General features: G+C 36.9%; 1 protein-coding gene across 6 annotated transcripts in view; it reads right to left on the minus strand.

Moving 5' to 3' along the window:
- LOC110372205 (putative polypeptide N-acetylgalactosaminyltransferase 9) overlaps nt 1-27,835 on the minus strand; it is a 163,935-nt gene that overhangs the window by 108,883 nt on the left and 27,217 nt on the right. For 3 of the 6 annotated variants that reach the window (XM_049838345.2, XM_049838346.2, XM_021328777.3), the window contains exon 1: nt 19,468-19,893. The exons of 1 other annotated variant lie outside the window; for it this stretch is intronic. The gene's annotated coding sequence lies outside the window, so the exon portion shown is untranslated. Of the gene's footprint in view, nt 1-19,467; nt 19,897-27,835 lie in introns of those variants that run through there. 2 more of the 6 variants (XM_021328778.3, XM_049838347.2) reach the window with 2 other exon arrangements.

Consider the following 27,835-nt stretch of genomic DNA (forward strand, 5'->3'; position numbering starts at 1 on the left):
CTGTCCGTCGTACCACAAAAACTTTTAAATGTCTGTTGAACACACGTCTAAAAAAATGTCAGACTATGATTGAAATAAGCTCCATTTTGAAGCCACACTTTTTTAGACAAGTGTTCAACAGATGCTCAAGTTTTTGTAGTAAGACCATATTAGTTTAGTAACAAAAAAATAGTTTAAACAGACTTTTGACACGTGTTTCAAGAAAATTCGCAGAGTTTTCTAAGTTTTCTTACAGGTCAAACGTCTATTAAAGGACAATGCTCAAAAAAAACCCAAGCCCGGCGCAAACGAAAAGTAACTCAAATCATAGGTAATAAATAAGTAATGAAATACTGCATAGGAGGCATCATCGAAATCAATGGCTAAATGTATGAAATTGCTATTTGATTTTTTAAAGGGATAACATGAGCAGCTGGGGCTTATAGTTTAATTAAAGTGCTATCTGAAACAACAAACAAGTAATAAGCTTCTCCAAAAAGATAAATCAATACCGAAGTACAGGCTGCAGCGCCCACGTCATCACGTCATGAGCGTTTTACATTACTTAGGGTGGGCTAGACATGAGGAACAGTTCGCGCATCCCGCAACATTTTTGGATCTCGTCGTGTTAGAAATAAAGAATCGATGACTTTTAAGCGTTATTATTAAAATGAAAAGTACATTCATATCCTGTTTTAGTTCTATCATCCCATTATCTTGTAAAAGTAGGTAGAATAGTGGAGCAGTTGCTATAAACATGTCATTATGTACACTCTTAAACCACAATTGTATCTGTTTGCTGTTCCTTTTACTAATACATTATGTTACCTCTAAAATCTTGAGTAGCAATGTACTGCAGATGTTAAAATTCGAATAGCAATTCCACACATATAGCCACTGATTTCGATAATGCCCCCTATGCAATATTTAATTACTTATTATTACCTAGGTATATTTTGAGTTACATTTCTTTTGCGCCGGGCCTGGGTTTTTTTCTCATACTTCATGAGCATTGTCCTTTGGAAATAAACTTGTGATAATATAATTCTTGTCATAAAAATGTGTAATTTTTACTTGAGTGTTTATTTTATTTTTTCATTTTCAAAATAAAAGGAACCGAAGGAAAAAAATAGATTCATAAACCAATTGATCCTTTTTTAATATTTTAATAATTTTACAGTGGAACATAGCAGTAACAAAGGTGATTAATTAACAAAAGCCAATTTCAGTCAGTCAATTACTAGGAAATGAATAATTCTAATTATTAATTACAATTAATGCCAAAATGGTATTTTAGAGTCCAACAATTTAAAATAAGCTTTAATTAAATCAACGTTATGGGTGGCTAAAATTTCATTTTAATCCTAGAATCAAATATGTTAGGTATTACGGAATCAGTCGACAAAGCAAAACCACATCTAAGTATTACAATGAAATAAAGATCAAAACCGAACGTTTAAACACGACACATTTAAAAAATAAACATGTAATTGAAAATGGAACGGATCATTGGTATTCAAAACTGTTTCGATGGTAAATCAAAAACCATAGGTGGTTTACTTTATAGCACTGGCCATACGTCACGAGAACAATACAATAGGAATGGTCAAGCGCGAGCGCTAACGGTACGCCGACGAAGCCGCGGTCAAAGATTCTACATATTCAGTCGAAGTAACGGTCCCAACGTTACTTTTTGTTATTTCCACACACGCTTTATGTTAAATTGCTTTATTTCACGGTCCCATTTCGAGATACAAACACTGGTTATATTAATCACGTTGTTTGATTATGACTTTAATTTTACGGAAATAAGGATTATGATAGTGACACTGATTGAAGTTATCTCGTTTGTTTTAAAAAGAGTTTTTATTATTATCATGATAAATATTTGATCGGTGTGACGTGATGTGTGTCATGACATAACATTTGAGTATTGCCTCGCGTTGGTTACGAGAAACAATATAATTAAGCAATCGTGTATGGGATGACACTCGGTGGCCTTTCTGCCTTTTAAATTGCTTGATTGGTTTTATTGACACAGAACCAAACAAATGATGTAACGTATAAACTTTATCGCCGAAAAAACTGCAATCAGTATAATCTGTATTGATTTTGCAATTTAAGCGGAATCGGGTAAATGATTGCTCTAATTATCTTGATAAGGACTTATGAAGTCATCCAAATGAATCATGAAATAGGAAAGCAAACAGCAAAAATAAATGAACAAATAAATTATTGAAACGCTTTATCAAATCCGACAATGGCGTTCATTTTCATGATAAATGAGTATTCATTTTCTTTGAAAAAGTGAAGTGAGGGCAGCAAACAGCATTATCATTGAATCGCACTCGATGTTAACAATGAGAGTAAATCTCATCGGCTCAGAATCTCGGTAGAGGAAGCGAGAGTGTCCATTTATCAATTGTAGACATCAGACGGTACAATAAGATGTGCTTACCGACAATGTGCCTTTAAGATGACTCAAGACGCGGTCGCACTGTTGTACAGTTGACAAACATAATGAAATAGGAATGATGATAACAGAAAGTTTGGTTTAAATAATGCCCGGAAAAATTAATCACATTTTAAACACAATTAAATACATGCTGCAGATAAAAATAATAATGCGACAGAGCATTAATTATAGAAAATATATTTTTAATTAAAACGTAAACATTACTTACGACATTCATTGAGAGAAATATCAATATTTAAATTCAATTAACACACTCTACATACTTAATTAGCTGACAAAGATCGAGTTAATATTTCAAGAGATATTATTCCTACGAATATTAATACTGCTGCTTTCATATTGACTGTTATTGGCATACTGGGATTATTTCATATATGAGATAAGCTCTTGTTACCTCGAATAATACCTAAATAATTGATCAGTCCTTGTTAATTTTATTTGACTGTCATTCCTTCTCCACGATCATTCTCGCATTCAGCGGAGGAAATAAGCATAGGTATTAAGTCCTGGTCTTCGCGTCTATAATATTTAAGCTGAACAAAAAATGAGGTTGCCCATCTATGAGCGTGGTCCCACACCGAACAGAATAGAAGTGACTCATTATTTCCAAACACAGTCTTTGACAACACATTCAGGAACAATGGAGATGGTTCGTCGAGACAACTCAAAACAATGAATTTATAATGACATAGCCCATCTAGAAACGAAAATGATTGCGAGGTGTTATGTGACCTTTGCTCTGACTTAAAACTAAATTTGAAAGTGACATGCGAAAGTTTCTGTGATTAGTTTAACAATAATAATATAATTTATATTTTTCGATAGTCATGGTATGTGACCCCGAAAAGTAAAAATCAACAATCAAGGCCAGTGAATTTCTCTTATGCTAAGTGTGCCGTATTGTGAGCGCTTCTTCAGAGTGTGGGCGGTGAACGCTGAGATTTATGCTCTTGCGTCAGTTTCTTACTCAGTATTAAGTTAATTACAAATCTATATAATTAATCAATTTATTAACAGAATGATAAGCAACTCATACTGTATGTTTAATTATCAAATTGCTATAGATATTGAAACTGAATTTTGATTAAGAATGAGATAAAGTTGTTTTAACTAGAAATCCGTCGATCAAAATACATTAGTACTACTTAATAAACTTTATATAAAAAAAATACTTTGATATGTTTGAGGTTGATAAAAATTATAGAGAGCAGATAATACTGAACAAATATAGAAATCTGATGTCCCACCTATCTGTGATAACAACAACACGTGAATTTCAAGGAAACAAACAATGATAAGGTATGTAATTAATAAAATTAAAATCCTAATTATAGTTTCTCAGCACTAAAACCAACTCATTTGAATATTTTTTCTTCGTCATTCAAGTATTTACAGTTGCGTCAATATTTACAACTAACTGTTTTTCATCTTGGATAAAACCCACATTTATCATTCCATCTTATTTTTACAAAAGATTTTATGATTCATATGGTATAACAAGATCATAAAGTAATTTCCTCTTTTAAATCTTAGGTAGTTTGTGTGTCTTATATAGTAAGAATTAAAAAACACACAATGTTTTCACGTTTACGACTTCATAAAACTATAAATATCGTTAGTCATTCCTTCATAATTTTTCTAATAAGCATATTTTTACAATGAAATACAAAAATAACAAAAAAAAGCTGAAGAATTAGAAAGTTATCAAATCAAAGCCATTTATTATTTGCAAACATGTAAGTACAGGTGTTACATTTATAAAATGTTAAATGTTATTTAAATCATAATTCTTCATCGATTTAATTTAATGTAATATCCACAATTAGTTATCAACCGTACCAAATCATGGTAAACCAAGGCTCCAAATCACAACTCTATATCCTTAATCGGTCAAATTCGGCTTATCGAGGGCCCAAACTGGACACTAATGGCCTTTTAAGGTCAATATTTCAGGGCCCCGGTTGTTACGTCCTCAATAATTGGTCCCAAGACTGTGAACACCAAACTCGAGGGTAACATTTGGAGCTAAAGTATTTGTTACTAGTTTGGCTTTACTAAGCACTTCACACAGTTCAGTTCAGGTATTACAAGCTGTGTACATAATTTTCAGTTAATTAAGTAAAGTAAATAGGTAAATAACGCACATAAGTAATTGCTGTTCAAATTATACACACCTGGTATTTATAAAGCTATTTTGTCAGAAATTGAATAGAAAACGTAATCGAAGTATTTTATATTGATGGTATTTTATTTATTCTTTGAGTCTTTGAGTACTGGCTAATGTGTCTTGAGAATTTTATCGTTTTACATAAAAAGTGAAGTCATTAGAAAATGTTCGGTTCATTCAACCTATTTATAAATACATAAAATCTTTACAAATGTACCTATTATACTGAATGTTTGTGTCGTAGATACCCATAGTATGATCACAAAAAGTCATCACAGAGTATATAGGTTTCGGTTTATTTCGGTATATAACAATAGAAATACAGACATTAGACTACATGTTTATCATATAGAACAATTTGGTAATTAAAATTCCTAACAAGCCAAAATTTAACTACAACAGGGACCTCAAAAGGGATCCACTTTAATAGGTGTTGTTCTAGTGAGCAAATTATAGTAAAACTAAGTCTAAACTCAGGAAATTAGCTTTTTAGTCTGGAAGTTCATCCAACGACCTATAATTTGACTAATTTTGGAGAAAGTTAGGCAGATAGCCTTGTTATGTTAATGTCTAGGAGCAGCATAACTGATAGAAAACTGGCAGCAGATTAGAAATTAGCAGATCAATATAATAAATTTTATACCCACATATGATAAATAAATATTCTGTGCTATGTTGAATTCCTTAACGAGAACAGTAAGTAAGTACAACAAAACCCTTTAGCGGCAAAAAAGATATTTAAAAACAAAACTCTCAAAATCAGGTTTTTAAACATTTAAGGAACATAAAAATTGTTTTAGCATAAATTACCTGTCTGAAATAAAACCCTACATAAATTGGTTCGGATTAAAATAAAATAAATGCCAGTTTCAAAAATAACTTTGACGTGGGATAAGACTTTATAATTTCTCACTGCTATTATAAGTACAAAGACAGAAAATAGAATTTTGTGACGTCACTGTATAATGTAAGAATTCAAACTATTTATATCATAACCTATTTACTTACGAAAATAACTGCCAGAGACTTCGAAAATTAACGATAAGTACCTGCAATTAAAAAAGGGTCATTAGTTACAAATAGATCACATTTCTTTATTGTTGAAAGGCTTATTTTAGTTAATTGACGCTATGGAAACACCGCATTTCCTTATGAGCAAATACAGAATCCAGTGACGAAACTCAAAACAGCTACAACTGTTCAGTACAAAACGTGCCCCTTGAATCGCTCTAAAGGCTATAATACACCTGCTAAACGAACCTACGTTCCGCAATCCTATTTGGAGATTCGGCCGTAGATACACGCACAATGTCATCTCTTGTAATTCACGAGGCTATCTTCATGCAATTCTGTGTATCGACATAATATGGCTAACCAGTGGTAAAGCCTTATTTTAGTTAAATAATGCGATGAAATGCATTTCCCTATCATCAAGCATAGAATTCATTCACAAGACTCAAAACAGCTACAATTGTACAGCAGAAAACTTGTCCCTTGAATCAAGCCGTATCTTCTAATACACCTGCAATCCTATTCGTAGATTCGGCCGTAGATACACGCACAATGTCATCTCTTGTAATTCACGAGGCTCACTTCATGCCGGCCGGCCTACGGCTGCGTTGTCACCGCCACAATATGCCTGAACAAAGGACTTGAGAACGTATAGATCCGACTGCCTTCACGTCGGATATCTATCGCTTTGTTTTCTAGTAACAATCAACTTCCATATTTCCTGATGTATAGAATCTTGACGGGTTATTTGGTTGTGGGTGCTAGATAGAAGATTATCTGAGAATGGTTATCGTTTCTCTATGTTTTCCAAGCTTTCATGCTGGGAAACTTTACTAGGTACATTGAACTAGTAGTTATAGATGTCAATAATAATCAAACGATCTTGTTGGGTAAAATTTTCAATGGCAAATGAAATTTAATAAATATTATCAAAATTAGCAAAGCCAGTAAATAAGTGCTAATTAGTACCCCAGTGACTGCACCAAAACATTTATCTCGTACAATAAATAGGACCCACAATCCCATACTGCACTCTAGGGAAGCGTAACAGTGACAAATACCACAGCACTATCACTGGATATACAAAATACCATAGCCCACAGAGCTACATCTGCATAAAAAGTCCTCATTACTACTCTAGAGGTTCTAAAATGTTTATAGTCTACCGAATGTTTGCAAAACAGCGCACAGTCATATGACGTGACAATAAATTCGCTTCCCACAAACATTCCCAAACTGTGGCTATTGTTCTACCAACTATGAAATTTTGGAACATTAGAGACGCAGACTAATAACTGCTTAGATATACACATATGGCTCTTTGTAAATACCTAATGGTGCATGTGATATAAACTTGTTTCATTGTTGCTTGAGATATCAAACTATGTCCATGGGATTGTTTATCCATACTCTGAACCTATCCATGATTTCATCATATTTTTTTTAATCAGATAAAACTGTATAGATCCGCACCAAACACTTTTTGCGGAAGATACAATGTAAGGATGATTACAAAAAATTCTAACAAAATTGCATTACAAGCGAGTACAAGCTCTAACATTTTAATTGGATACCGACAACTCTAAAGAAATTCCACAGATAGTAAAGTTAAAAGATCGGAGAGATTAGACTGTGCACCTAAACAACTGACTGTCGGGAATGAGGAAATTCAATATCATCACGTAGAGAAAATCACGGTGGTGAAGGCACAAAAAACAATTGGTGATTGTTTTATGAAGCCCACACAAAACCGTTTGGTGTAATAGAAAATGCAGCTAGCAATACGTCTGATAAGAACATTATTGTTGTTCAAACGCATTGGTAGCACGATAACTGCGACCCGGACTATTTTACAACATGTTTTGAAATACGCGAAATTATTGCAAATAGTTTTCTTTGGGAAATTGCATTTTGCGTTTTATATAACAAATGTATCGAATAGTATGTATTTTGTTTTATTTATGAAAGACATTTTGTATTGTCAGAAAATGTTTGCGATTTTATTCGTAGCTTCCAAACATTGTAGCCGAGAATAAGTTGAAGATTCGTTTTAAGAAAAGTAGATATTTAATGTGTTCGCACACATAGAATAGTTTATTAACGGTAACTTAATAACTGTTTACTCAGTCAACAATGAATGACTTCGCTTTAGAAATTTAATGTTAAAACACCGTTAGAAACTACAAAAAAACTAATAGGAGTCAATCTCAAGCCAATAAGTAACTTAGGTAAGTATCGATAAGTTTCATCTAACAAAAACAATAACAATCCCGATTGTTTATACAAATACACGCTTGGATAAAGCGAGATAATCGAATACTGAAATAATAGCACACATAAAATTGCGCAACCTCAACCGAGTAAATAGACAATGAAAATAAAAACATCGCGGTAAGCTACCAAGCGAAAAATTGCTCCAATGTAATACACATACATCTTATCTTTTAACATTAATAAAGAACGAGTGTTATGATTGCGTCAATTGTCTGCTTTGCAATAATGATGTCATTCAATTCAATGACCGCAGGCCGGCTGTATAGGCCGAGATACTAAATTGTCGGAGCAGAATCGTAATTTGTAATCAAGAGCGTACGAAGGGAACTTTCACACAGTTAGTCAAAGTCAAAGCATTGGAAATGGGAATGCAGGCTTTATCGGGGGGCCAGAGGCAAAAGCGTCAATATTGCAAACAACCTTATGTGGTTAAACAGGTACACTTGACCGAGGAATGGCCTCCGGTGACACCGCAGTCCGCATCATTACTACGTGCGGCCGGTACCACGCGACCGCGATCGATGTGACGCCAGCGATCGATCCGAGGTGAAAACTGCGATTGTAAGTGCACAGACGACGGACGTGGTGACGCTTGGTATAGGGTCGATGAAACCCGTTCGACGCTGTTCAGCAAAGTGCTCATTTCTTGCCCAGACGGCTAATGCTTCGATTATAATCTTGGTCTAGTAATGAAAGGCTGGACATCCGATGGTGTCCGAGAAACAGTGTTTATTGGTGTTACTGGCTGTATATTACGTGACACGAAGGTTTGTGCAGCAATTCAAATAATTGCACCCAGTCTAGATTTTAAACCGATAAAAATACTTTCCATGTGTTAGTGTTTTAATGCAAAATTATTATTCCCGGTAGGCTAATGCCTAGTTGAATGATAAAGTCTTCAATTAAACAAGACATACCACTCACATCCCAGTTTCATACATACATTTTTCCCACGCTTTTTCTTTGCGCATGCATCATGATTATTCAATTTTTATTTTTTCCTATCTTTATTGTAAGTAAGGTAACAAGTTCCTAGAAATTACGAACAGCTGTCTGTTTTATTAATGTTAATAAGTTGTTTGCGAAAAGAAGGGATCTTAGTTAAATCGACATAATGAATTAAACATTTTCGTTTCACCTTTGTAAATGAATGAATATCCTTGTATCTATATTTAGAGTCAGAACTGCGCACTGAAAATTGCTATTTATATCTTACGAATAAATATACTTAATGCAGTATGTTTGGATAAACAACTAACATCGAAACAGTAATCGTTTCTCTGAGGCAAACAAGTACTCAAGTCACTTTTTATATATTTGAAAGTTAAAGTAAGTTTGTCAAAATATTTGAAAGCCTTCTATGAACATGTTTAAAATAGTGAACTAAATATTAATAACATACTCGTAAAGCAAAAGCCGTCAAACATTTATTGGGTTATTGAGATCATTCCATATAAAAACATTGATTCACATATGAAATTTTAAATAGTGTGCAAGTAAATAAGTAAGTTGGTACAAAGCTAAGTAGATTTTATGTCCTTGTAAGTTACGATAACTTAGTAAACCGTCAAATATAAGTTTTGTTCAACGTTTGCTTACAAAATTGAAGGAGCGATGATTACAAGTTTCCATCACATTTTACGAGGGTTTTTACAGCAACGTTCCCCCTCGCTCGTAACACTAACTAGCATTCTTTACTAAAAGCGACCCTTGCTTATCTGTTTAGTTATTGCGAGTAAGCCTCCTTTTAGTTCTTGTGTTGCCTCATAAAAATATGGAGGCCGGGCTTTAGAATACAATTTAGAAGTTCAGGATAGCTTTTGTCGTCAATCAGAATTATTACAGCGCCTGGTTTGTATTTTTGGCTTAAATGTTAAACTGAAAGTTAAGACTTTAAAAAGGAAAATTGACAATGACTGATATTTCTGAACTTTGTTTATTCAAGTCTAGTTCTACCCGCATTTAGTAAATTCCCACGACGACGTTGAGAAGGATAACTTAAATAGACACATAAGCTTATCGACAAGCATTACGATTGTATAAAATTACCAAAGTATTTATGCTGTCTCGATCTATTTGATCTATTTTAAGAACATCTAAAATTACAAAAGCTACTTCATTCAAGAACGAATAGCAAAAACAAAAGCCAAGTTTCCACCACATCAAGTCAGTCGCGATAAGTAATTTTCTCCTTGTCGTAAGTACCCGTACTGTTGTTATTTATGCACCCAACAAGACTGTATGCAACTCGCTGCAACTACGTCAACTTACTAAGAATACTTTAAAAGAATTCTTTCACAAACTTAATAGTCATCTTTCTAGTTTTATGACAACTTGAATGTTCAAAGTTGCCTCGAAAGGGGCCGTTGTTCGGTATTGAAGTTCCTTTATAAAGTACCATACAATGCTTTTGCTAACTTTTTAAGCTTTAAATCAATTTAGATGTTTACAATTTATGAAAAAATAAGACTTTGCAACAAACATGTTTCAGTAAAGAGGCTTATGACAACGATTGGCAACTGTTGCTAAGATACTTTGCTTCTACGACGAATGTGGCTATAGGTCATACGTACGTTTCTCCTCGTGTAAGGAAAATATAAAAACATTGATATCAAAAACATTAAGTATTCACCCAATCTTGATATCAATACTGAGTAAAAGGTAAAATTCCTTCATTATGAACGTTAATTCATATTTTCATATTTCATATCCATGTACCTAAGTACAAGATAAGTGCGAAGTAGTTGTAAATGTAGGTACTTATCAGAAATAATGCCTGTAGCACACCTCCGCTGCGAAACCCAGAGGGCGAAACCGTCATAGTTTCGCTGTAAGTTGTGAGTTGTTGGGCGGCGAAACAATAGCGAAATTCCCTGCTCTAACGTACAAAACTGACTATGACGTTGTCTCTCTCTAACATGATTTCGCTCATTTGCTTGGGCGCCGTCTACATCTCCGCCCGTTGTCCGCCATTTTGGAGCGGTTCCGCGTGTATCTCGGACGCGTCTGTAGCAATCGACAATTTTTATGAGCGAAATAGGAATCAACTGTTCTAATTTTAGGTTTCGCTCTGTTTCGCTATTATAGTTTCACGTAAGTGTAGTACTGTTGCATAGCGAAACTCACGCAGCGGTTTCGCAGTTGTTGTTTCGCAGCGGAGGTGTGCTACAGGCATTAGTGTTGCTCTTTTAATCTAAAGGTACACGTACCTAATTACAAAGTAATAGTAAACTAATATTTACTGTTATTTTTTTAATACAGTAATATAATAAATTAAAATAATAGAATTAATAACAATTTATTGTACACGGCAATTAATAATACAGTACATAAAAATAATATAAGTAATTGGTACTTAAAACGTAAGTAAGTACATAGATAAATACTTCAATAATGAAACTTTACTGTTGAAAATCAGTACATTTGCCAACTGTAAGAGTCTTACGATAAAATACGTTTTTGCATAAATAGAAAAGATTTACAGCCTTACTTATAAAATAATAAGTTATACTTAAGAGATGTTTAAGAAAAAATCTTACTTATAAACGTGGCTGAAATAAATCATTTTCTTAGCAATGTCTTAAATGAGCTGTCAAATTAAGTAGCCTCACACCCTTGTTTAACCCGCTAATTATCAAAATGGCTGGATTCTTACCAGCTGATTTTTCATTTCCGGTTTATTGACAGCTCAACTTTTTAATTTTATATTTTACGGATGCCATTGTTGCCATTACACAACGTTTTGATGACAAATATTTTTTTAAGCTACCAACATTCCGGTAGTGTTGAGAAATTAGTATGTTTTTATGTCATTATCTGTTCATTACTTATACATGCTTAAGCAACGTTTATAGGTCAAAATAATTTAATCACTACTTAAGGCTTTAAGTAGTAATTACTTAAAACAATGCTTAGAAGATGATTTGTTGATTTTTATAAGTAAGGCTGTTAATGTTTTATTCATATGTGGGCTTTAAATTCATCGTTTGTATTGTTGCAGTCACCAGTTACTTTCACTGCACCATAAAATTCATTTTGAACTGAAAATAAGTGAAACCACTGCGGGTGAATGTATATGGGGGCAATTTTCTAACGCACATACAATAATATAAATCGGATGTTTGCATTGTGAATTTGTGATTACGTTTGAACGAACAATATATGGAATGGTATACGGTAATAACAGTGGCGTTTACCCCACTCGATACAAATGCAATACTGGGTCATGAAATGTGGTTCAAAAGTTGTAATTTTTTTAGTATGCAAACCAAAACCAGTTTTTAGTGTTTTCAGTCCTATGTATTCGACCACAAATGTCCATCCTCCTATTTATGGTAGTGGTTAAATGTTAAATAATAGCACATTGCTTTGGTTGCTGATAAAAGTTTTAGCCTACCATGGGATAACATGCCTAATTATTATAATGGAGTTCTAGAAATGAAATTTTGGCGTATGTACCTACATAGGGTTTTCCTCGTTCAGTTGTAGGTACCTACGAAGCTCTTTGCACCAAATTGTAAGGCCATGTTTGTTTGTCCGCAAATTACTCAAAACTTATTGAACGGATTTTTATACATTTTCTACCAATAATAGATAGAACGACTCTTGATAGCTTATGAGATTAACAAAAAATATTTATTTCTATGCAGTACCTGGACAAGTATTGCGGCTATTGTCATATAAGTTAGAGGAAAAATATGTATCGTGCGACGTTTGACACGTGTTCAAAAATCAAACACAACATCGAGTCAAACGTGTCAAACGACTGTTTTATTTTTTTGTAATAACGCCATGAATTATTAAATGTACCTACAACAAGTAATAAAAATCAATACATACATACATTAATGAAAATAAAACATTGTAAATTCCTTGTATTACCTTCTCTTACATAAGTTCGATACGTGATGAAAATAAACCAAGTTTTACGATATTTCCCTTTTATCTCGTTACGTATGAATTAAATCAATTTTCCGCGTTATACGCATTATGCAATTACTTACGCTGTACTAATTGTCGTTCTTACTTAGACACAGCTATTCATCGGGGATTAATTACTGTGTTACGAATGTTTTATTTGTCACAGTATTTCTTGGCACGTTTTATTATTAGGAACTTTCTTATTCTTATTATCTTTGGTATTAAATACAATGATCGCTTATGAACTATGTCTATCAGACCAAAATACCTTCCTATATTGCTAAAGCGAAACTGGTTTTAAGGTTCTGACTAACATCATGAACAGTGAGTAGAACATATCGTTAAGATAAATTTATATCTTGGAAGATAATTATTATTTAGTGATTACATATTAAAATCAGAGCAGACTTCAGCAGATCTCAAATAAATGATATCAATATTAATACACAATATTAATCTTGCTCATAACCTTTTTCTAATCTTAAGGGTCAAACATTTTCTTTTTGAAAACGTAGGTCTATAATACATTAATCTCTTACTTATAAAAATATTGATAGGTATTTTTACTCAGTCGCCGTACCAAATGTGTGTAACATTTAAAAACTTGCTAGAAATTGGCGTATATTTAGTCCACGAGTAGAATTTAATGTAGTGTAAAATAACGTTTAAATGTTTTTATGTAGCAATTGGAACAATAAAATTCTGCCTTTATCGTTAGTTACAGGAAACTCGTTATCGTTAGGACATTTGAATAAAAAGTATACGCTTATCCACTATCCGGACTGACGACTGTATCTACTCATTCATGCATTGAAACTATTCGGTAGTCGAAATAATTATTTTGTTCGTAATTTGATATAGGTATAATTATACCTCTTTTAATGAAGTAGGTATACACCACCCACCACTACCTAAATTCGATAGTTATAACTAAACCGGTTACTAAACTTCCTTACGACGGGCGCACTTGTTAATCAATATTCAATAATCTAATTTACAAAACCGTATTACAATAATAAGTAAAAAAGGGTAACCACAGCATCCGCACGATAAGAAAAAATCAAAAACCAAATGCTCTTTAAAAAGTCACAAGTGCCATTTAAATAATTGCATTGCATGCATAACATTACTGGCCGTGAATATAATCACTTTCTATGCCGCAGCACGTGTTGTCTCCAAAGTGACACGTCATCTGACCGGCCTTGCCATTACGGTCGCCTAGATCAATGTGCGATAGCCTTTTGACTCGAGTACAAGGAGCCCTAGTTCTGAATATCGAGAGAACATTATTACAAACATGCATATAATTGCTATGGCAATAAAGTGAAATATGACAGTTATCTATAAATAGATGTTCGCGGTATCAGGCGACACTAATTTGCTTTTAATAGCCAAATGAGTTTTGATAGCGATCTCATCGTCAAGGACTTTGATATCTAGGTGTGAATTGAAATGAATCAAGGTTGACATAATGTCATTTTTATTTTTATTCTTAATGCACATTTGTGATATTAAATTGTAAGACTTGATTTATTCAATGAAGTAATGAAGTAGTATACATAATAGGAAATAAATAAGTTATATTAATCATACTTATTTCAAACGCATGCAACCTTTGCATGATTTAAAGCAACACCGAAAGCCGAACCTAGTTTTGGAGAACCGTCGAAACAAAACAACAACTAGACAGTGATTTCGTGAAATTAGTTTGAGTAATGCGTTGGTAGACTTCAAGTCTCAAGGGATATGTCACCCGCTGAAGTAAAATGTAATTCATATTGGAGTTTGTGACATATTTCATCATCATCTTCTCCTGTGAGACGAGGATCGCAATAAAATAAAAGCACGTACGATATTCGGATTTCGTACAATTTTCTGGCAAGGATGGATGGCTTTGTTTGTGTTGGGCGTGCTAAAATAGCATTCGAATCTTTTGGCGAAATACTCAACAATTGCATAAACAAGGAAAACGTGTATAAAAATAAGCAGAATTTTGTACCGGTTTTAATAAAATATTGTAATCCCTATTTGGTGTGTGAACGTTACAGGCAAACATTAGATAACGTTTTGATTCTAACACTTCCGCAAATATTAGACATTAAAATAAAACTAGGATCCTAATCGTCGGGAATAAATAATATTTATAACCGCGATAAAATCCGTAAAATAAGTTGTATTAAATGTTTAAAACGAAAAAACTCTTTCCTTCACACTACAAATACTGAACACCATTTTCACTAAACTAGGTAAATTGAAACCTGAATGTTTACGCTCCACAGTCGTTCTATGTAAATAATGTTGACTAGCTGCTAATTACAATTACTTGTTCAAACTATAAATAAATCATGAATATCGTACATTGACTTTGCGATTCACGGCGGTAGTTCGGCCAAAAACGGGCTCTGTGACGTCACAGTAACAGCAAATGGAGCGAGCACAGACAGATGTTAAGTAAAACCGCAGCCGAGTGAACTCCCAGTATTAGACAAGTTATCTGTTATGACCGCAGAACGCGAAACACGTTTGCACGAACCTGTAACTATGAGAAATTATTCTAATTCTTTGAAAACGAATGACTTTTGGAATTTCCATGGTTAATTTCATGTTGAGAATCGGTGTCGCGGCACTTAATTGTTCAGAGTAAAAACTATGGTTGAATTTATTCATTCTTACAGTAGTTGTAAGTATGGTATCTATGCTAAGGTGTCGCGGTACAGTGGATTGCGTGGTTTGCTTTTTAATGAGTATTTAACAAATTCCTGTTGAAGGTTTGATACAGTTATATTCATAATAACAGTAAGCGTTATATTAGGTAATAATGACAGGAAAAAAAACTGCGTTATTAAACTGATAAGAAATGTGAAATAGGTTAGAAAGTTTTAGGATTTACCTAATTTAATACGTTTCCTGCCGATGTAGGTACATTTGGCTTAGATACTAAAATTATAAGACAGGTATCATCACAATACTGTGGAGGTGCAAAAGAAACTATTACATCTAAAAGCAAAAGTAAAACCGTCAATTTCGCGATGTTCCCACGTCTGACAGCCATTCCGCACGGGGCACCAAGTACGGAAGTCTTGCCTCTTGGAGTAATTACTCATAGCCCAGCTTTGTCGTCCGCGAGAAAACTCCACGTTGCGTCACTTTGTCAATTAAAACATGTTTTGTGTAACTCCGATACGAAGAACGAATAAATTAGAATGTAGGTGAAACAATAACAGACAATGTAGACTATATTCGTAATGTGGTAAAAGTAGCTAAAGGATGCGAAAGGAAATACAAAAATTAATAAAATAAAGAAAGCACATGAGACGACGGCTGAAGACGAAACTCCTTTATGAGAAGTAAATTTTTCTTTTGATAAATCTTGTCTGTTGGTGGTAAAAGATTTCTTTTTTAATAATCTAATTTTAATGACCAAATTTTTTTAATTGGTGAGGAGATGAATGAAGTTCCGCTTTAAATTAGTCATAAGGAAGGACGTGCTCTGTCGTGTTTAATTTATTTAAAACTCGTCTGCTCGCTGTGGACAGCTTAATAAGTTCGACGCACGTTAATTTCAGACACTTTAATACTATCACTAAGCAACACATCTCGTACAATTATAATTTGAATAGCTCGCCCCAAGAGCCAGACAAATGATTCTTTTGTCCATATACCGTATGGGTGTTCAAAGACCTGTATAAATTAAACACCTTGACGGGCCCAGCTGAATTTACGACTATTGTTTAAAACAGAATCTCACAGTTGAGTCTTGAAACAGCTAAAATTGCCTCAGCAGTTGTTCCCGAACGGTGTGGGGGAACAAAACTCGTTACCGCGTACCTACTGAGTTGACGTTCCAGAAATATGGAAGCCGCCGTGCATAATTTTGATTGGCTCTTAAACAAAGCGCTTTGAAATTAAGCCGCACATTGTTCCAGAGTATTGCTTCGTGCTTACTACTAGAAGGCTTAACACAGTTTGCCTGTGATGTTATAAAGGCTCAGGCAAAATCTAAGCAATAACTGCGTCTATTGGAGGAAAAGTTTTAAAACAACAGCCGGCCGCGGTGCCTGTGAAAACTCGTGATAGAAATATCAACTTTATTATCATAGGTCTAGTTCTGAATATTCATGGGTTTATATTTGCTTTGGAACTTTGAACGGTCATATATTTGAACATTTATTTAGGTTTCAGGTCTATATATTTTCCGTAGGACTTTTTCATAGTCGGGTATTATGGACCAAGTTGTTTCGGGCAAACACAATTTGCCTTATTTTCGTACCTGTCCAATAGATAATCTTCTATTATGACACGCTTAAGGTAGATTGCGACAGTAAATTACACCCACGGTTATATTCAAATTTGGTAAAACTAACCGAGGTCTCACCGCATTCGTCACGAGCAGAACTTCTCATACCTAATTACAACGAATGAATAACCTAAGAAGCAAATTCTACACGAGTAGGTACGCACATATCAGTGTCTTTATAATTTAAATATAGACTGTTTAAGTAAACGCCGTAAAGTAAGCAGTTTAACCAGTTCCATTAACAAAGCTCATCGTTCATTCTATTTTAAGACGTTTTGTTTCTGTGCACCGCCGTTTGGCGAGTACTTCCCAATTTTACAACTTCCGTTGTTAGCCGGGAAGCGTTCGACACAAATCAGTTAGTCGGTGGTCGAACTTCTTACCTTGGTAATTAGCTTTTAGCTGAAAATGTTCAGAGTCAAACTATTCCACTTTCAATCTTCCGCAGACAGTTGAAAATTTTCAACTGACTTTAACTGATGACTACCAGTTATTGTGAAATATTTTGGGAGTTTCTGCGCTTGCCGTTTTGGAAGGCAAAGGGTCTTTGGGGTCAGTTTGTTAAAAAGGGTCTATTTTAATTACTTCATAATTAGTTTCCTCTAACTTATAAGGGGACTTTTACGGTCTTTGTTTAAGTTCAATTTCTGGTACTGTATACAAGTTAGAAAAAAATACCTAACAAGTTAATGCTAGCTACGACCGAAATCACATTAAAAACGTTTAATGGCATAGATCAATATTGCTCCGAAATAAGAGAAAAAAAATTCATTTTTCTTCATTTCAAAATTTTTTACTCAATTTTAACCTGAGTGACTGTTCGTGAGTTAAATTTTACGCCATTTATACCTTCAGACTGAATTATAAACAGTTATTATGAGAATAATTACTGCGCGTAGCTTATGGTAATATAAACGTTGGTACAAATCCTAATCTAGTTGATGAATGTAGGGTACAGAATATGAAACATGAGCCCAGTGTAAATAATAACACTTTTTTTTTATTAATTCTTCTCGTTTTTAGGCAAGCCGACAGTTATCAATTTTACCAAAAAAAATTAAAAACATGAATTAGTAAATAAGTGCATCAATCAAAATTTCTTCGAAATCGATTACAATTTTAACACAATTGACATTGGCCGCGTCGCTTTTAGTATGACAAACTTCTCGCTCATTACCGTTTCCTTAAACTTCAATTGCTTCATAATTCAAGGAATTTGGATAGGCACGTAATTATTTAATAATTATGTCGTTACCGTCAACATTATCAACGGTATCCTTGACACGGTAGGAGTCTCTAAATCTGCGTGTAATGTATTGTCAGGTGTAATCACCATGGAAGCCATCAACGCAAGTCTCGTGTGAAGGATATGTGCCGATTCGTTCATGGCTATTACTGCTGTATCATTATCAGTAATCACTATAATTTCATCAACATTGATCGGCGGTCAGGTTTGAATGTGCGAACAGTTGAATGTACGTACCTACATAATACTTATTCTCTAAACTATTACAATGATATCTCTATTGTTTATGAGATTATATGAGGTAGTTGCCAAACAGAGGAACTGTTTTGTTTAGAAATTGTAAATGAATGCGTAATCAGATTTGTCAATACATATTTGCTACACCTGCAAAATATGATTCAGCCAACTGAATTCAATAAAGACTTTTAAAACTACCATATCGGTTAAAGGTAAATACTCCGTGCATTAAACAAAGGCTTCTTCGACAAGAAAATATTTAAATAGGCAGATATTGATGAGCTCATCTTTACGTTAAAAAAACCACTCACCGCTTACCTCTGATTCATATTATTAGAATATTTTTTGCAAAACTTCTGTTTTACGTACAGAAAGAATTCTTAAAATAAATAAACTGCAAGTTAATAGCGGAATACCAATATCTACTACAGTTTACCCTGAAGATAAAAATAAACACACGTCTAGGAAGTTAATGGTTCGTACAGTGATGGTGTTTAGATTGGCATCGAGACTAAAATGCTCTATTGTTTCGAAGATAAACAGGAAACCTGCACGTTACTCACTCCGTGCAAAACCGGATATTGCCATTGAAATCTCCAATATCCGATTGTTCTTTATTTCTAGTGATGGAGGAATGATCGAGAGCGCAAACCTCGTCTCACGCACCGGTCAAACAACAAAAAATAATTAAAGAAAAAACAAGTCTACAACGAGACGTCAACGAACTCCGATACACGAACTTTATAAAGATTTCCTTCACCTCGGCAATCCTTTAATGCCAACTTATAAAGACTGGACGGGTGACATTCCGAATGCATCCAATCGCATTACTATTCGCAAAGCATACATAACACACCGACCTTGAATATGATATGATGTGATTTTCCCGGAACTCGAAACAGGGCAGTGTTAATCCAGAAAAAAATCCACAATGTTTATATTTGATAGTATTTTTTACAGACACATGTCACTGACAATCCACAGGTAAAATTCGAAAGCTCGCGAGCGGATGCCGAGCGACCGTGGCGTACGTGCGTGCGTCGCGCCGCCCACAGTAAGACTGAGGGAGAATCGAGGTGTAGAGGTCCGTTTGGTCGGAGGTCGGAGGCGATTGGCGGAGGGCCGAGTGAAACGGGATGCGGCAACGAGATGTGCGCATCGGCCGGCTTCCGTTCACCACGTTAGATAAAATTCACAGTGGAAAACTTAGGGACAACTCCGCGCTCGCTAGATGTTGTTACCGCACTGACTTATCTCACCGCGTGAACCTAGTAAACGATACCGATATAGATATGCATTGATTACAGATAATAATTTTATACAAATAAACGTGATAACGAGCGTATACTAAATAATTCAAATGGTGTGTTTGTGTAAGTGTATTAACGTCATATGTTTTGTATTAACAGCTGCTGTCTATTGAATGTTCCAGTGTTGAGCAAAGGTCTTTTATTGTTTGTTTGGCAACAATCAATATTGCATGCTTATTATGATGCGTAACGACATAATAATTTGAAATGTTCCATAATTGACCTAAGCTGGATCAATTAGCAGACATTAAAGTTACTTATCACGTAATTTATACTATACGTACTCAAAGTTTCAAGAATAGTGAAAATGTACCATAAGCTTAAGCTTACTAAAAATATGAATTCCATAGTTTGTGATGAGATAGAAGAACAATATAAAAGGTCAAGTAAATACCAATGCACTGCTTATTTCTCAAAAAAATACTATTAATGCAAGCGGACTATGGGAAAGTTAAAAACAAAAAGAGGATAAGACAGACAGAAAAACTACCATAATAGCATTAAAATGTTTAAGTGCGCGGATTCATTAGGCGGCTACTAAATAAAAATCTCATCGGACTCGTACCGGGGGCGAGCATGCGATTAACGTCAAACGGTATGAAACGATCAGAAGTTATACTGAAAGTCTTGTCAATTCTATTGACATTCAGTATAAAATTAAGAGGCTAAATGATTACAGAAAAACTTTTCAAGGCAGATAAAGAGCTGTAAGTATATAAATCTTTCGTTTGAAATTAGATATTTCTAAACATGGTGTTACCCATAATTTAACCATATTGTACCTAGGTAAATATAGGTAGGTACTCGGCCATTAATATCTCAATATTTTAATTTAGAATATGTAGGTATGATGTACATGATGCATATAGTACTTTTGTATGGTACTTTTCCCGGAGTACAAACGAAAAAAAATTTTAAATAAAGGCGCAATCTGCTAATGACCTTACTGGCTTACTCCTGCATCTAACAATTTCTATTAGTTGTATGACAAAAATCACAATAAAAATCTGAATGACTTTTAAACAACTCGTGTGTGCATTAAACCTTCTGTAACTTGTCGGCTCGGTACACCGCGTTCGCGTGTGCATCGTTATCAACCGAACACTTCCCTTATCAGAGAACCGCTTGTAACATCTGGCCGTTGCGTTTTATTTGTATCGAACATCGTATCTATTACATACATTACGTTATACTGTGAGTCCCGGCTGTCATTGAACATCCTTGACAGTCGTTACGGGTAGTCAGAAGCCAGGAAGTCTGACACCAGTCTAACCAAGGGGGTATTGGGGTTATTGGGTTGCCTGGGTAACTGTTGTTGTTGAGGCTGTTGAGGAGGTCAGATAGGCAGTCGCTCCTTGTAAAACACTGGTACTTAGCTGAATCCGGTTAAACTGGAAGCCGACCCCAACATAGCTGGAAAAAGGCTCGGAGGATAATGATCGTATCTATTACATAGTCCTCCTGACATAACGCCACTAAATGGTTATTCCTTCAATTTCTCAGAAGTTGTTAGTTAATGCAAAACGATGAACACGAAAGTCCATTACGGTGAGCCCATTAACATAATCTATTTGCGAAACATGAATTGCGATTTGGAATTTATTTATCTTTTAAACTGATTTATAAACTTGTTCTTTCTAATGCGATCTTATTTTGATAGCGATAATTTAATATCAGTCATTAAAATTTTATAATTATCTTAATAAATGTTTTGAGTCCATAGTGAGAAGTCAGGTAGCTCAGCATCCCAAAATAGCTATAAGTGAATCTCTTAATTTGAAGCAAATATTCATATTGCCACCTACACATACTTCGTGTGTAACGAGAGTGAATGTCAGATTTGTGTGTTTACCTCACCCACGATTTATGAAAAACTTTCAGTGTTATTCACGAGTTGTATTAATAACTGAATCAAATGAATGTTGAAATGTGGATGTGCTTATTCATAAATACGTCCTCTGCTGTCTTCGAGGAAAATAGGTATACATTTTTAGGAGAAAAGTCAACAATAAAATAAAAATTACGATGTAACATCAGTCTAATAATACTAACGCGAAAGTATGTAAAAAAATAACTGAAAATATAATATGTATAATATAATCAAACTCGATAACAGTTCGTAGGTATATTTCATAATAACCTACAGACTATATGTATTTTATACAGACTATATGTATTTTATAGCGCGGCGGTCACCGCCGGTGCCGGACGTGTGCGAGAGCAGGCTCTCCACAGTACCTGGCGTGTCCGCTGGAGGGCGCCACAGTGTCGTGCACAGTGTCGAGCACGGCGGCGAGCGCCGTCAGTAGAGCGGCGGTCACCGCCCCGACCCCGACTACTCGAGCTTCTGTTGTCACACTCCTCTCCGTTCCGTGGCAGCAGTATCCTACCCTCCTCTCCCTCAATCTCAAATCCCAAGCAGATGCCTCCTGCTAAGATCCACTGGCGATCCCGGCCAGGCACAGCCCTTCTCATGGCTCATGGTTCGCGTTAGAGGCCATGCTAACGCCTAGGGACGTCTCTACCTTTCTCCAATTGTGGCGGTTTACCGTTCCATTGGATACAGGGAGGTAGAGATAAGAGTGCACCTGTGTATGCGCACACACTGTCGTTGCTACGTTTCGTGCACTTTAATATCTCCTGCGCAATTGACTTGGTCTGCCAAATGGACTCCGATTTAGCCCTGCGGCGATGGGCAGAGGTAGAGAGGTCCGGTTGTGATGCCAACTTGGCTTTGTCTGATGTCTACACGCAGGCGACCTAGGGTAGATGGTCGCTTTGCACTGCATTGGGTTAACAGTGCAATTCGGCAGCTCCCTGGGTGACGAAGCAGCTCTATTTAGAGAGGCCCTGCTTCCCCCAATCCGGGGAGGGGACTAGAAAAGGTGTCCTAAAAAAGGCTTAACCCTGTATAAAAAGAGAGAGTAACCACGGCTGTCTCTGCATCAATAACTCGTGGTCGAAAGATACATAATAATCTCAGACGGAAACCCGTTAAAATTAATAATATGACCTTTGCAGCGTGGAATGTGCGAACCCTCCTTGATCGCGAAAGTAGCCTGTGTCCTCCTCGTAAAACCGCTCTCGTATCGAGAGAACTCCGACGCTACGGTGTGCACATCGCTGCTCTTAGTGAGACTCACTTGGCAGACGAGGGGGAGAGATTGGAGCGCTTGGGCGGATATACTTTCTTTTGGAAAGGTACTCCGTCCTCAGAGCCTAGAAGATCCGGGGTTGGATTCGCGATCAGCAACCATATAGCAGCTAAATTAGAGGAGTATCCTATCCACATCTCGGACCGCGTCACCACGCTGCGCCTACACCTCGATAATGGCAATCACCTTAATATCATCAGTGTTTATGCACCAACGCTCGACAAGGATGATGAAACCAAGGCCAAGTTTTACGAAGAAGTTACGCAAACCCTATCAAAAATTCCCCAAAGGGAACAGATACTTCTGATGGGTGACTTCAATTCGCGAGTCGGACGTGACTTTGAAGCTTGGCCAAAGGTCTTGGGAAGACATGGTGTCGGTAACATGAATAGTAATGGACAACTCCTGCTATCTCTCTGTGCCGAATTCGAACTGGCCATCACCAACACCATGTTCAGACTCCCGGCTAAATATAAAACTACCTGGATGCATCCGAGATCAAAGCATTGGCACCTGATTGATTTCATAATCGTTCGGCAAAGAGACATTTCCCAAGTACAGATTACACGTGTTATGCGTGATGCTAATGCAATGTGCTCCACGGACCACCGTCTTGTTGTCACCAAGATGAAGCTTCGTTTATATCCTCCTCGCAGATCTCATGGAGTGAAGCCTAAGTGCCTAGATTTGGAAAAATTTCAAAGTCTGGAGGTACGCGACAACTATATACAGGCAATTAGTGATGCGATCCAGCTAATAGACGTTGAGCATGGTGATTCTGTAGCTAACTGGCATACCCTCTCGACCGGATTAATCGCTAGTGCTTCGCAGACACTGGGTGTCAAACCTGGTAGACACGAAGATTGGTTTGATGAAAATGATAAAATACTAACAAAAGCTATCCAGAATCACCGATCCATACTACGTCAATTTAGGGACGATCAACAAGCGGAGCGTGTTAAGCAAAGTGGAGCCGAGTTGCGGAGATATGTACGGGAAATAAAAGACAAGTGGTGGCGTCAAAAGGCCGAACGTATGCAGTGGCTCTCTGACACGAAACAGCTAGGTGCGTTTTATGATGAGGTTCGCAAACTGGTCGGTAAAACCAGTCGTACAAGAGTACCCTTAAGATCTCATGACGGCACACAGCTAATGACCAACAAGCAGGACGTACTTAAGAGATGGGCAGGGCATTTCAACGACTTGCTCAATGTCGATAGAGCTGTGGACATCTCGTTTATCTGCTCGATGGCATCACTGCCCACTGTCAAGCAGCTAGACGATCCACTGACCCTGCGTGAGGTCATCGTCGCCGTTCAACAACAACAGAACAAAAAAGCGGTCGGCATTGATAATGTTCCTGGAGAGTTGCTGAAATATGGGGGTGCGGAGTTGCATGAGACCATTTGGAAACTCTTTGCAAAGATGTGGAACGAGGAGCGAGTACCTGATGAGTTTCGAGTCTCTCGGGTGTGCTCCTTGTACAAGAACAAAGGCGACAAATCTGACTGCAACTCCTATAGAGGTATCTCTCTCCTGACCTCTCCAGGCAAAACCTTTGCACGAATTTTACTGAACCGCTTGATGCCCTTGTCTGAAGACATACTGCCTGAAACCCAATTTGGCTTCCGGCCGAATCGAGGTACGTGTGAAGCCATCTTCTCTATCCGTCAACTTCTAGAGAAGAGTCGTGAGCAGAGTCAACCATTGTTTCTTTGCTTTGTTGACTTGGAAAAAGCTTTCGACTCGGTGCCGCGCAAAGCCTTATGGGTGGTACTAGCGAAACTTGGATGCACGGACAAGTTTATAAGAATGATACGACTTCTGCATGATGACATGCGCTGTTGTGTCAGTGTGCAGGGTGAGGACTCGGAGTTCTTTAAAGTGAGCTGCGGTGTGAAACAGGGCTGCGTGCTCGCTCCAACTCTCTTTGCCCTGTACTTTGCAGTTGTCGTTCGGGAAGCCTTGCAGACTCTGTCCGAAGGTATCCGTATTTGTTTTCGTACCGATGGCGGTGGTGTCTTCAACCTAAATAGACTCAAGGCTCGCACAAGAGTGTCTCACGCGACTATCACTGAGATGATGTATGCAGATGACTTATGTTTTGTGGCGGAATCCCCAGATGGGCTGCAGAGGCTTATGTCGAGACTACTGCAGGCATGCAGCAGATTTGGCCTGAAGATAAATGTCAAGAAAACCGAAGTCATGGCACTTGATACTGTGAACAGTGCCCCAGTTGACATTAGACTCGGAGATGTCTCGCTTAAGCAAGTAAACCAATTCAAATATCTTGGCAGCACCATAACATCCAGGTGTCTCCTTGATAACGAAGTCAACAGCCGAATAGGAGGAGCTGCTGCAGCTTTTGGTAGACTTCGTGCCAAGGTGTTCCGCTCACATGACATAAAGCTCTCTACAAAAGTAGCTGTGTACATGGCAATAGTTCTGCCAAATCTCCTATATGCCTCTGAGACTTGGTGTCTATACCGCGAGCATATTTGGACATTAGATAGATTCCATCTAAAATGCCTACGTGACATTATGTGCATCCAGTGGTCGGACCGTGTTCGTAACACGGAAGTACTTAGACGCGCTAATGTCAGCGGTATTGAGGCCTATCTAATGCGTCGACAGCTGCGCTGGGCTGGTCATGTCTCCCGGATGTCAGATGCCCGAGTAGCAAAGCGCGTCTTCTACTCAGAGCTGGAGACTGGCAAGCGTAAGCAGGGTGGTCAACGTCTGCGGTACAAAGATGTGCTGAAACGCCACATGAAGGGATGTGACTTAGATCCGTCACACTGGGAGGCTATGGCGGCAGATAGGACCAAATGGAGGCGGACTATTAAGGACAAGGTGTGCGAGTTTGAGAGCCGGCGGAGAGAACAGCTCGACGCTAGGCGAGATGAGCTGAAGACCCGACCACCCGCGGCCATCCAATACACCTATATCGGAGGAGTGCTGACTTGCAGTGAATGTGGACGGACATTCACTGCAAAAATTGGCTTTGTCAGTCACTGGAGAGCACACCAGCGAAGCTCTCAAAATTAAGCGCAGATCCAAGTCGCTGTGGCCGAAATCGGCCAGGATCAATATATATATATATATACACTCAGCGGCACGGAATTTGGCCCAAACAAACACAAGTAGATATCAGCCCAGATAGCTGTTGTGAATTCTAATTTCATATGACATATTGTCAGTCCTTTCGTAATTGTTAATTAAAATACAGAAAAATGTGTGTCTGTTTAACTTTTATAACACTAGAAACAGATTCCGTTGTTGGCACACAAAGCAGAAAGTTAAGTTTAAATTCAGATAGAAATTGCCGAAGTACTAAGCACGTTCTAAAAAAAAATAATGATTATGATCGTTTTTTGTTTCTCTTTTTTTCACAATTTGATCTGAAAATTACCCTTACTGCAGCTCAAGTTGCTCAAGTAGTGTTGCTAAGACGTCAAGGGCGTACGCAGCGGAAGATGGTTGAAACTTTAAGTGCACCGCGTACAAGTTAAAGATATGCATAGAAAATGTATGACCAGACTGGCCTTTACACAAGAAGACCAGAAAGTGGCGGTGTAAGGTGTTCGTCGGCGCACGACGACCGATTTATCGTACCTGCAATAATGAAAAATCGGTTTCTCACTGCGTTAGAGACACGCCAGCCTTTGCAAACAGCAAGAGAAGTCAACGTCCGTAAGTGCACAATAAGAAGAAGGATGGAGGAACAGGATCTGCGTGCTCGGAGACCAACTCGAGGCCCGGAACTTCTCTCGCACCATCGCAAAGCCAGACTTAGGTTTGCAAAAGAACATGCAAATTGGACGCGTGACCAATGGAGTAAAATTTTAAGGACCGATTAATGCAGAGTCATCTTAAAAGCTCCAGACGGCCGTGAACGTGAATGGAGAAAGCGCGGAGAATGGTTTCTTCCCACCACTACCAAGCAAACAGTTGGTTTTCATGGTGGGTCCATCTTGGTTTGGCGAGGCATAAGTTTAGAAGCCCGTACTGAATTATTGGTTGTCGAAAGCCGTCTGGCAACAGTGCCGAATATTGAAGAGATCCTTCAAAATCATGTTTTACCCTGTCAGGGAAGGATAGGAAGTGAAGAATTCCGTATAATGCAGGACAATGCTCGACCTCACACAGCTCTTTGCGTAACCGATTACTTGTTCGAGGTCGATATTCAAAAATTGGATTGGCCTGCAATAAACCCATCCATGAATCCTGTAGAACATGCCTGGAATATGCTTAAAAGACAGGTCCAAGCAAGTCGTATCCCACCACAGACTCTCATTGAACTGAAAACCGCGCTGGTAGCTACCTGGGAGGAGATCTCCCAGGTGGAGGTAAAAAACATCATACAGAGCATGCCAGATCGTATGCAGGCAGTCATCAGATCAAGAGGAAGAAACACCCATTATTAAAATTCGATAAGTTTCTGTTTTGGTTAAAAAAATTGAATTTTAAGTTTATGGTGATTATTGTGGTAAAGGAGTCTGTTTTTTAACTTAATGAAAATCCTCACAATTCTGTTGTTTGTTAGTCATTTTCTTTTGGAAAATGAGTAAATTAAACAATTTTAAAATAAAAATTCTGATTTTTCATATAAATAATGGTTATAAGGCCCAAATGTGCTTGGGCCAAATTCCGTGCCGCTGAGTGTATATACACGAGAAGTAGTTTCCTAGGGACGCGCCTAAAACTCAGTAGCTACTACTTGATAAAACAAACAGAGCATTTAAAATACTTGTTCTTTATAA

Source organism: Helicoverpa armigera, chromosome 8 (genome assembly GCF_030705265.1).
Source record: "Helicoverpa armigera isolate CAAS_96S chromosome 8, ASM3070526v1, whole genome shotgun sequence".
Lineage (NCBI taxonomy): Eukaryota > Metazoa > Arthropoda > Insecta > Lepidoptera > Noctuidae > Helicoverpa > Helicoverpa armigera.